General features: G+C 36.9%; 1 pseudogene; it reads left to right on the top strand.

Annotated features, from left to right (window-relative positions):
- The first annotated feature begins 5,514 nt into the window (after window positions 1-5,514).
- Window positions 5,515-5,614, top strand: LOC112064389 (uncharacterized; annotated as a pseudogene).
- Window positions 5,615-9,781: the final 4,167 nt, after the last annotated feature.

Here is a 9,781-nt window from a genome sequence, read left to right as displayed (position 1 = left end):
GAATAAATCTGTACACTTTTTTATATTTTAACATCTAATAATGCAGTGCAATGTATAGCTAAAATGATGTTATTGTGAAGGGAGAAATATAATAAAAACATGGTATTTATTAAATGTGTGCATACATGTAAGGAATTTGACATTTCACTTTTGCAATAATTAACTAAAAATCATGTGTAAAAATACAAAAATAGCTTTATTAATTTTGTTCACCTCATGAGCAAACATGTTCTACATTTAATGAAAGAAGTTTTATATACTGCTAAAAGTTAATTATTCTAACAACTATCCTATTAATTTGAAATTTAATAAGAGGTAGAAAAAAGTAAACAATTTAGACGATAAAAAAGTATTTTTAGGACATGAGTTGATAAAACAAGTTTTAATCAATAATTGAATAATATATACCAAGTCTAAAAAGAAGAAAATACAGTATAACTTGCAAAATTTGGACCCCAATTACTTCAAAAGGAAATAGTACTATCAGTCTATGTTGTTCTTTGAATATGCTTCTCTTTCCAGTCAATGACACATCCTAGGTATGGGTGTTGGGAGCAGCTGAAGAGAATTGCTTGTGTTTAAATAAATGAAAGAAAAAAGAAACAGTCACTGTAACATCCATATGTCTAATCAATGTCCCCTTTGCTTTGTCCACACTAAACTCTCCCTCAGGGTGCATTGCACTTCGTGACAATCCTTGTGAGAGGTAAGGAGGGAGGCTGTAAAAGGAACTAACCCTCACTCCTCTCTCCCTGAAACGCTGGGTTTCAGAACAACCTACCAAGGGCAAAAAACTCTTGTTTTCAATACACCAGCTGTACTTTTAAAAAGAACTGTGTATGAGAGAGGGAAAGACTAGCAGCCCTATGGACTTTTATTGATCCATGGACTAATCATAAAAGGAGGCTTTCAAGAAAATGGTATTTCCAGAAGTCCCTTGGTGTGGTGCCCTGAAGTTTCCTTTCATTATGGGACAATACACCACCATGCTGAAGTTCAGGAGGGCTGAGGGGTAAATCTCCCATGATAGTGTTAGTGCTGTTCACTGAACGTGTCCAAGCTCTTTACCTTGTAGGCTCATGGTAGACTCAGTGAGACCAATGGACTAGTTCTGCCTACTGCATTGTAAAGGGAAATGATGTATGTCTTTTCCAGGCTGGAGCATTAAGTCTACTGCAAGACCCTCCACAGCTATCTTTTCCTTCTGCCATGATGATTGGCAACCTTCCATCCAATGACTACCTGGGTAAGAGTAAGAACAACATGATACAAAGACCCAAAACTTCCCTGGTTGAATGTACAGCGTACATGAGAAATAAACATCTCTGTTTTAAGCCACTGAAATTCTGGGGTGGCTTGTTTCCCAGAGCGTCCTGACCAATTCAACTTTCTTTTGTAATGTAGGACAAGGTTCTTTTGAAAGGGGAGATAAGAAAGAAGAGAATCCATATTATACTAAGGAAGACGATATATCAAAGTTATGCTCTGCGTATTGAGTCCTTTAAACTATCCACATTGTATGCCCTTTTTAAAAGATAGACCATCAGTTAATAAAACACATATTTTAAATACTTTTCCAAAAGATAATTGGGGAATCTCAATGGAAAACAAAAGACATTCATGATAATTCCTCATCTTATTTCAGAGAATTCTGAAGATTCTATTATTTTAAATAATCTAGTCTGAACCCCACTTAGCTAGGTATATATTAACCAGGTTTGTGCCAGTACACTGAAAGTGAAGAAAAACCAAAGGCAGCAATGTCAACACCTCAGCATAGTGAAATGGAAGACACAGGCCTGACATACATATCAAGTGAGGATCCTCTGTTATATACTACTTTCAGCATTAGGAAAGTTTATTTTCATTTTTTTAGATAAAATACCTAAAATTAGATTTTCCAATATTTTATTTGCAGAACACTATGGATCATTCTTAAGGATACATCCACATCACACGAGAGAAAACAGAGTATTCACTCCTAAATTCAAATTAAATCTCTTTTAATCTGTAGTTTTCTCTATCATTACTAATTTTAGGCATTTGTAACTTTGTTCTTGTTTTTCTTAATTGACTTGGTCAGGTATTTATCAATTCTTTTGGACTATTTAGGAAATGATCTTTTGTATTGATCAATTTTCTTTTTTTATTTATTATTACACTTTTATATTTAATAATTATTTGGTGTTCCTTTTAAGTTTATTTTATTGTGATATTAGCTTTTTTAAAAAATTTATCTATTTTATTTATTTTTGGCTGTGTGGGGTATTCGTTGCTGCGTGTGGGCTTTCTTTAGTTGTGGTGAGCTATATTAGCTTCCTGAGTTAAATACTTTTTTAGTTTCATTTTTTCTGGTTTAGTGATCAAAATATATTTAGGACTTCATTTACAAGATGAATGAGTTCTGAGTCTCCACTGTGCTCTACACTTGAAATTTCCTAAGAGAGTAGAACTTAAGTGTTCTCACCACCCACATGAAAAAATGGAAACTATGTTGGGTGATGGATGTGTTAATAAGCATGATTGGGTAGTCATTTCACAATGTATACACATATCAAATCATCACATTCGAAACCTTAAATACAATTTTTATTGGTCAATTATACCCCAGTAAATCTGCGGGGAAAGCATTTAAGATGATCATATTTTCACTTAGAGTATAGCTTTCATTGTATTGGTAATAAATGTTTTCCTTATGGTCAATGTCTAATTATATTCATAATGTTCAAATCTGTAATTATACAGTGCATTTGATTTCTTTTTTTTGACTCAAATGATATTTAGATAGGTGTTTTAATACTTTCAATTAGTTGGGCTTAGAGAAAGAAGGAGGATTTTGGCTTTTATTTTCAATTTTAAATCTTTGGTTGCATTTATAGCACTATGATAAAAAAATATCTATCTGTACCATTCTGCTTTGGGGAATTTATTAAGATTGTTTTCAGTTATTGATTTGGGGAACTGGTTGTCGTGGGTTTGGTGGTAAGGGTCCTGGATTTTGTATTTAATCTCTAGTCCTTTCTTACTAGGTCTAGGAAGGGCATAATTCTTAACAAAAAAACTCTCATGATGAATAGAAAATTAGCTTTACTATGATTTCTTGAGATCACCCTCAAAGAAAACTTCCATTCCCAAAAGAAACACAATCAGCCATGGTAAAATGTGTTCTTCTGCTTCCTGGAACAGGACAGGATAGCCCCTGATTTCCTTGGAATCGTCACTCTGGCAATTGGCTGAGAAGCCAAGAAAAACAGCAGTGTGGACATCCTCCCTGTGTGCCAGGCTGTTTTGTTTTTACCTTGGAGCCAGTGGGGTTGGGGGATGGAGAAATGGGGTTAAGTCTTGATGACTGGTACCACAGACCTGACTGTACTACTTAGTCATCTCATCCACCTGTAGATAATGCCTTCCCAGCTGTGACCAGAGTCAGACTGGCCTGGCCTGGAAGGTAATACAGCCTACACATGGCATGAATATTCTCAAAATCAGCTTTGCTAAAGGAAACAAAAATACAGGCTTTCCAAACATACCTACTCAAAAATTCTATGAACTTATTATAAAAGAAACCTTTATTTTATTTTTTAAATCTATTTTGTACCAGTAGGAAGTAGGTAATGGAGGTCCTTGGTTACCTAACATCCAGCCTGGGGGAAAGAGCATTGACTCAACAAGCCCAGGGTTTCTCTCCTACCAGATCACTACAGGGACCTCATTCACCATAATTGATATAAACGTCCTGCCATTCTGTGGGCGCTAGAAAAGCAGGGACACACTCTTTCTAAGGGACAGGTTTTATTTATATCCATTAAACCATCATTACTAATGATATTATTAGATTCTTCATATTTATTCTTACATCATTGCCTACTTGATGTTATTGCTTTCCTCAACTCAAAGACTGAGTTGAGAATTTTAATTACAACAGTAATAAAGCTCATTGCAAAAGTTAAATAAGAGATCATAGAAAATGAAACGTCTTTACCTCCACCCCTCCCCTCCTGTCCTCCTGAAGTATTAACTCAACGGTAGAAATTTGGGGGTATGCTCTTCCACATTTCTCTTCTAACAAATACATACAAACAAGTATCAAGGTTTTTTAAATGGAATCATGCTATAGATATGAATCCCACAATTTTCTTTGAAGTTAAAATTTTCTAATATTCTTTATGTGTATAATATGCAGTGCTATTTAGCTTAGCATATAAAAGTTGGACTAAAATTTTCATTGTATCAGTATAAAATAATTTATTTGGCTCTCACCTTATGCTTAACATCTTAAACTGATATTTTTGCATAGTTTTATTGACACATAATTACATATCATAAAGTTCGTCTGTTTTAATATACAATTTAATGAATTTTAGTATGTTTATTGAGTTGTGCAACCATCTCTAAAGCGTGACTTTAAAACATTGCCATCATCCGAAAAGCAAACCTCATGCCATCATTCCCCCTTCCCATATCCCCAGTCTTGAGCAATAAATAATGTAGTTTCTGTTTCAAATTGTTTGCCTTATTTTTGGACGTTTCATATAAATGGGATCATACAATTTGTATGGCTTCTTTGAACATAATGTTTTTGAAGGTTATCCATATTGTAGCTTTTATCAGTACTTTATGCCTTTTTTATTGCCAAATAGTAGTCCTTATACTGATCTTTGCCCAGCATACATTTACCATTTTATTTTTACCCCCAGTAAAATCCTTGTGTTTTAGGTGTCTTGTAAACAGTAAAAGATTACATTTTGTCTTTTATCAAATTTGAGAATCTTTGTATTTTTTTCTTTTTAACAAAACAGTTTAATCCACTCACGTTTTTATTTTGATACTAATAGAATTTCACTTGTTTCTGTCATCTTGTTTAATGTTTTCTACTTTATATCTGATATCTTCCATTTTTCTTTTTCCAGAATATTTCTGTTAAACTTTTCCTTTTTTTTTTTAAATTTTGTTTTTCACCACTGCTTAACATTTGGAAAGTATATAACCTACTTTAATTCTATGAGTAGTTTCTTTAAAGATGAACTTACATTTCTCCATGTTCATGAGTGAGATTAGCCTGTAATTTTTTGCTCATTTTGTTTTGTTTTGTTTTGTTTTGGATTGAGGTTGTTTTGGCCTTATAAAATGAGGAATATTCCCTTTTTCTATTCTTTATAAAATTTTGGTAAAATTAATGTCTTTTTTCCCCTAAATGATTGGGAGTTTTCTTTATGGGAAAGCTTTTAATTATGGATTCAATTTCCTTAATAAAAAAAGGATTGCAAAGATGTTCTATTTCTTCTTCTATTTCATATTTTCTCTAGGAATTTGTCTATTTCATCTACATTTTCAAAAGTATTGGGATAATGTTTTTCTTAACATTTTTACAATCATTGACATTTTTCAGGATTAAATAAATAATTTTATCTTTTTTTTACTTGACATTGGTTATTTCTCCCTTCTCTCTCTTTTTTTTTTTCTTTTCCCCCAACTGGCCCGTGAGCGCTCTCAGTGCTTATTAAAGAAAATGTGGTGCTCACTTTGGCAGCACATCTACCAAAACCGGAACGATACCGAGAAGACCAGCACGGCCCCCATGCAAGGATAACGCACAAATCTCCCTTTTATTTTTGATCAAAGAACTAGTTTTTGGATTTCTTGATTTTCTTTATAGTATTTTTTTTATCATTAGTATCTCTTCTTTTATTATTGCACTACTTTCTTTTTTAGCAAAAGGTTAAATTTAAATATAAAATGATTCTGAAAATAAGGGCCCCATAACATTAGAGAATAAATAATACTTTTTTTTTTTTTTTTTTTTTTGTGGTATGCGGGCCTCCCTCTGTTGTGGCCTCTCCCGTTGCGGAGCACAGGCTCCGGACGCGCAGGCTCAGCGGCCATGGCTCACGGGCCCAGCCGCTCCGCGGCACGTGGGATCCTCCCAGACCGGGGCGCGAACCCGGTTCCCCTGCATCGGCAGGCGGACGCGCAGCCACTGCGCCACCAGGGAAGCCCGATAAATAATACATTTTTAAAATTCAATTATCCTGGAAATTCTACGGAGAGGCTCTGGAGATGGAGTGAGAGTGACATTGGGACAGTAAGGACAGGGAGGGACAAGAACACCTTCAAGGGAAGTCTGTGGAGCCCATGGAGCCCTGGGATCACGGGCCAGGCTGCTTGCTGTGCATTCCCCTCGGCCCACCCCACATCAGGCCTGTTTGGTGTGAGCTCATCTCTTGCAGTGCATCTCCATTCGGAGAGGCTCCAGGAGGGCAGGACTCTGTCCAGCAATTTGAAACTCTGCTTGGATTTCTTCAGTGACCTTTGGAATTTGGGCCATTAGGGAACAGTTATGAAATCCTGAAGCTGAAGAGTGATGACTGGGTCCAGTGTTGCATTGGACACACTGGGATCCAAAGGCTTTTATTTAGCTTTGGGGCAAGACCCAACCCAAATCTGTCTTTGGAAAGAAGATTCACCTTCCCTTATCATTCACTCACAGTTAAACAGTCCAGTACAGCTGGGGCAGAGCAGGGGAAATAGATAGAGTTTGGGGTAGCCTAGACATATTTTATCTACTTCCACAAGAGTAGGTTCTTGTCCTTCTACCAAAGGTTAAACAAAAACGAGCTTGTTCAAAGCAAGGTTCTTTAAAAGCCAGATCTTCCAACCCTAGAATCAGTCAACTGAGTGTCCTTTTCACTGGAGAAAGGAAAGGGCAGGGATATGATCTTTGTGTTTGCACAGTTACCAAAAAAGTCTTCTTCCTGACCTCTATGACTATTACTGCTCAACTCCACCTCCTTTTGTATTTTTTTTCGTGTAACTTACCTTTACTTTTTCTAACTTCTTAAGGTAGATGTTTAGCTCATTGATTTCAGCCTTTCTTATTTCTAATTAATATGTAAAGCCATAAAACTCTTTCTAAATATAGCATTAACTTCATCCCACAAGTTTGATACATAGTATTTTATTTTCATTGTGGTGTCTTCTTTGATCCATGTGTTGCATAGATTTGTATTTCTTAATTTCTTAGTTTCCAAACACATAAGTTTTTTCTGTTTATCTTTTTGGGTTGTGTTACCACTTCACTGCCCTGAGTTAGAGAAAATTCACTGTGATTTCAATCCAAGTGTCTCAGGTCTTACTTAATGGCCCACTAGATCGTCAAGTTTTGCATATGTTCCACGTGTGTGAAATGAATGTGTGTTCTTAGTCATTTGATCTCTGTTTCATATGTGTTCATCAGGTCAAGTTTTTCGATTGTGTTGTTCAAATTTTCTATATTCTTGCTGACTTTTCGTCTGCTTGTTCTATCTGGCATTGAGAGACATGCGAAAATCTCTGAACACACTGGAAGATTTGCCTGTTTTTCCTTACAGTTCTGCCAATTTTGCTTTATATATTTTGGAACAATATTGGGTATTATGTCAGCTTAAATTTTTTTGTATCTTCCCTGATAATTGAAATTTTATCATTAAACTGCATCTCTTCATATCTAGTAAAGAGATTAGACTTTGCCTTAAAGTCTCATTTGACTGATATCAATCTAGGGACACTAGTTTTCTGCTCTGACAGTTTATATAGTGTATCTTTTTCTATCATCTTATCTCCAACCATTATATACCCTTATGTTTTAGATGTGTTTTGTCTAAGCAGCTGAGTGTTACATTTTTATTTAGTTTAACATCTTTACCTTTTAATTGGATCATTTAGTCCATCTCCATGTGATGTAATTACTAATATATTCTTTCAAATCTACTGTCTTATTGAGTGCTTTATTAGTTGTCCTATCTACTTTATGTTCCATTTTAGCCTCCATTTTTTAACTTCTTTTGGACTAATTATTTTTATTCTTTGGTTTTTCCGCTACTAGTTTGGAAGCAGTACACTCATTAATTATTCTTTTAGGGACTGGCCTAGAGGTTAGAGCAGTCATTCTTGACTTATCAAAGTCTAATACTAATTTATAACTTTTATTCTTTTTCAGGAAAATACAAGAACATTACAACACTTTCATTTTATTTGTCCTGTTCTCAGACTCCTCCCTTTTTATTACTACCTGCTCTTATTTTTTCTTTTTAAAAAAATTTTTATTTATTTATTTATTTATATTTGGCTGTGTTGGGTCTTCGTTTCTGTGCGAGGTCTTTCTCTAGTTGCGGCAAGCGGGGGCCACTCTTCATCGCGGTGTGCAGGCCTCTCACTGTCGCGGACTCTCTTGCTGCGGATCACAGGCTCAGTAGTTGTGGCTCACGGACCTAGTTGCTCTGCGGCATGTGGGATCTTCCCAGACCAGGGCTCGGACCCGTGTCCCCTGCATTGGCAGGCAGATTCTCAACCACTGCGCTACCAGGGAAGCCCAGCTCTTATTTTAATAGATGTGATGTACTCTCAGATCATACTGAGAACATAGAACAGAGATTTTTTAAATAGCCTTTTGTTTCTTGCAGTAAATAAAGAAGTTGGTAAGGAAGAAAGGAGACTCGCTCGTCTCAAATTCATCCCCTTTTCTGAACCTCCAAGTCTTTTCATATGTCTGGTGATTTGTTGCTATTTCTTTTTAGCTCTTCCTTATAGAGGAAGGTCTTTTTATTTGTCTAGTATTGGTAGTCTAGATGGGTTTTATTGGAAGCTCTGTGGGTTGCTTTGGTAAATTGTATAAAAAATGGAAGCAACTGTTTCTCTCACTGAGTATACAGCCTTTTGCTATATGACTTTTCAACTTCTCCTATCAAGGTTTGGAGTCTATCTCCCTACTTCTCAATTTGGGCTGGACTTTGACTTTCTTTGACAAGCAAAATATGGCAGGGTCATATACCAATTCCAAGCCAAGGCCTCAAGAGGTTTTGTGCATTTTGGTTCTTTCTCTTGAATTTGGCAGAACCACCAAATAAAGAGCCAGCTAGCCTGCTGGAGGATGAGAGGCCACATGAGGAGGCATCACAGCTGAGGCCTTCCTAAATCAACCAGCCTCAGCCAGCCCAGCAGCTGATGGTACCCATAAGTGAATCCAGCCAAGACCAGAATAACCACCTAGATAAACCAGCCAAACTGCAAACCTGCAGAATTTGGGGCTAAAGAAATATTTTAAGTTACTAAATTTGGGGGTGGTTTGTTATGCAGCAAAAGCTAACAGGCACAAATCCCTATTCAAACCTTTTAGACTTGGAAGAAAGGAGGCAAAAAAAGTTTGGATTTATTTTCTCATGTTTTAATTTGGAGGCTTAGGCATCCAGCAGTCTGTCAGGTAGGGAGGTGGTCATGTGGATAGGGAGTTTCAGTGACCTGCCAAGACTACATGGTGCTAGGTGATCAATAAACCATGGTAGGCCTTATCCTCAACTAGCAGTAATCAAGTGGTAATCAGAAGGAAGTCAATGGGCCAGAGGGCTGTTTCTATAGCATTGTGGCCTCTGAGAAAGCCCATGCCCCTCCATGTAAACATCCATAGCATGAACTAATACATCTCTTTGATTTGACCTACTGTGCTAGCAAGATCAAGGGAATGTAAGAGCATGGGACCTCCAAACAAAAGAACAAAAAAATAGGAGAAACTTTCAAATGATGATTCTTTGTACTGCGCCCCTTAAGCCTGAGTTATCTCTACAATGCAGTCCAGTAGAAAAGTCTGACAAAAGTTTGGAGCCTCGGGGCTTCCCTGGTGGCGCAGTGGTTGCGCGTCCGCCTGCCAATGCAGGGGACATGGGTTCGTGCCCCGGTCCGGGAGGATCCCACGTGCCGCGGAGCGGCTGGGCCCGTGAGCCATGGCCGCTGAGCCTGCGCGTCCGGAGCC

This window comes from Physeter macrocephalus, chromosome 18 (genome assembly GCF_002837175.3).
Source record: "Physeter macrocephalus isolate SW-GA chromosome 18, ASM283717v5, whole genome shotgun sequence".
NCBI lineage: Eukaryota > Metazoa > Chordata > Mammalia > Artiodactyla > Physeteridae > Physeter > Physeter macrocephalus.
The sequence above is the reverse complement of the archived record's forward strand: the minus strand, read 5'-3'. Positions and strand labels throughout refer to the sequence as shown.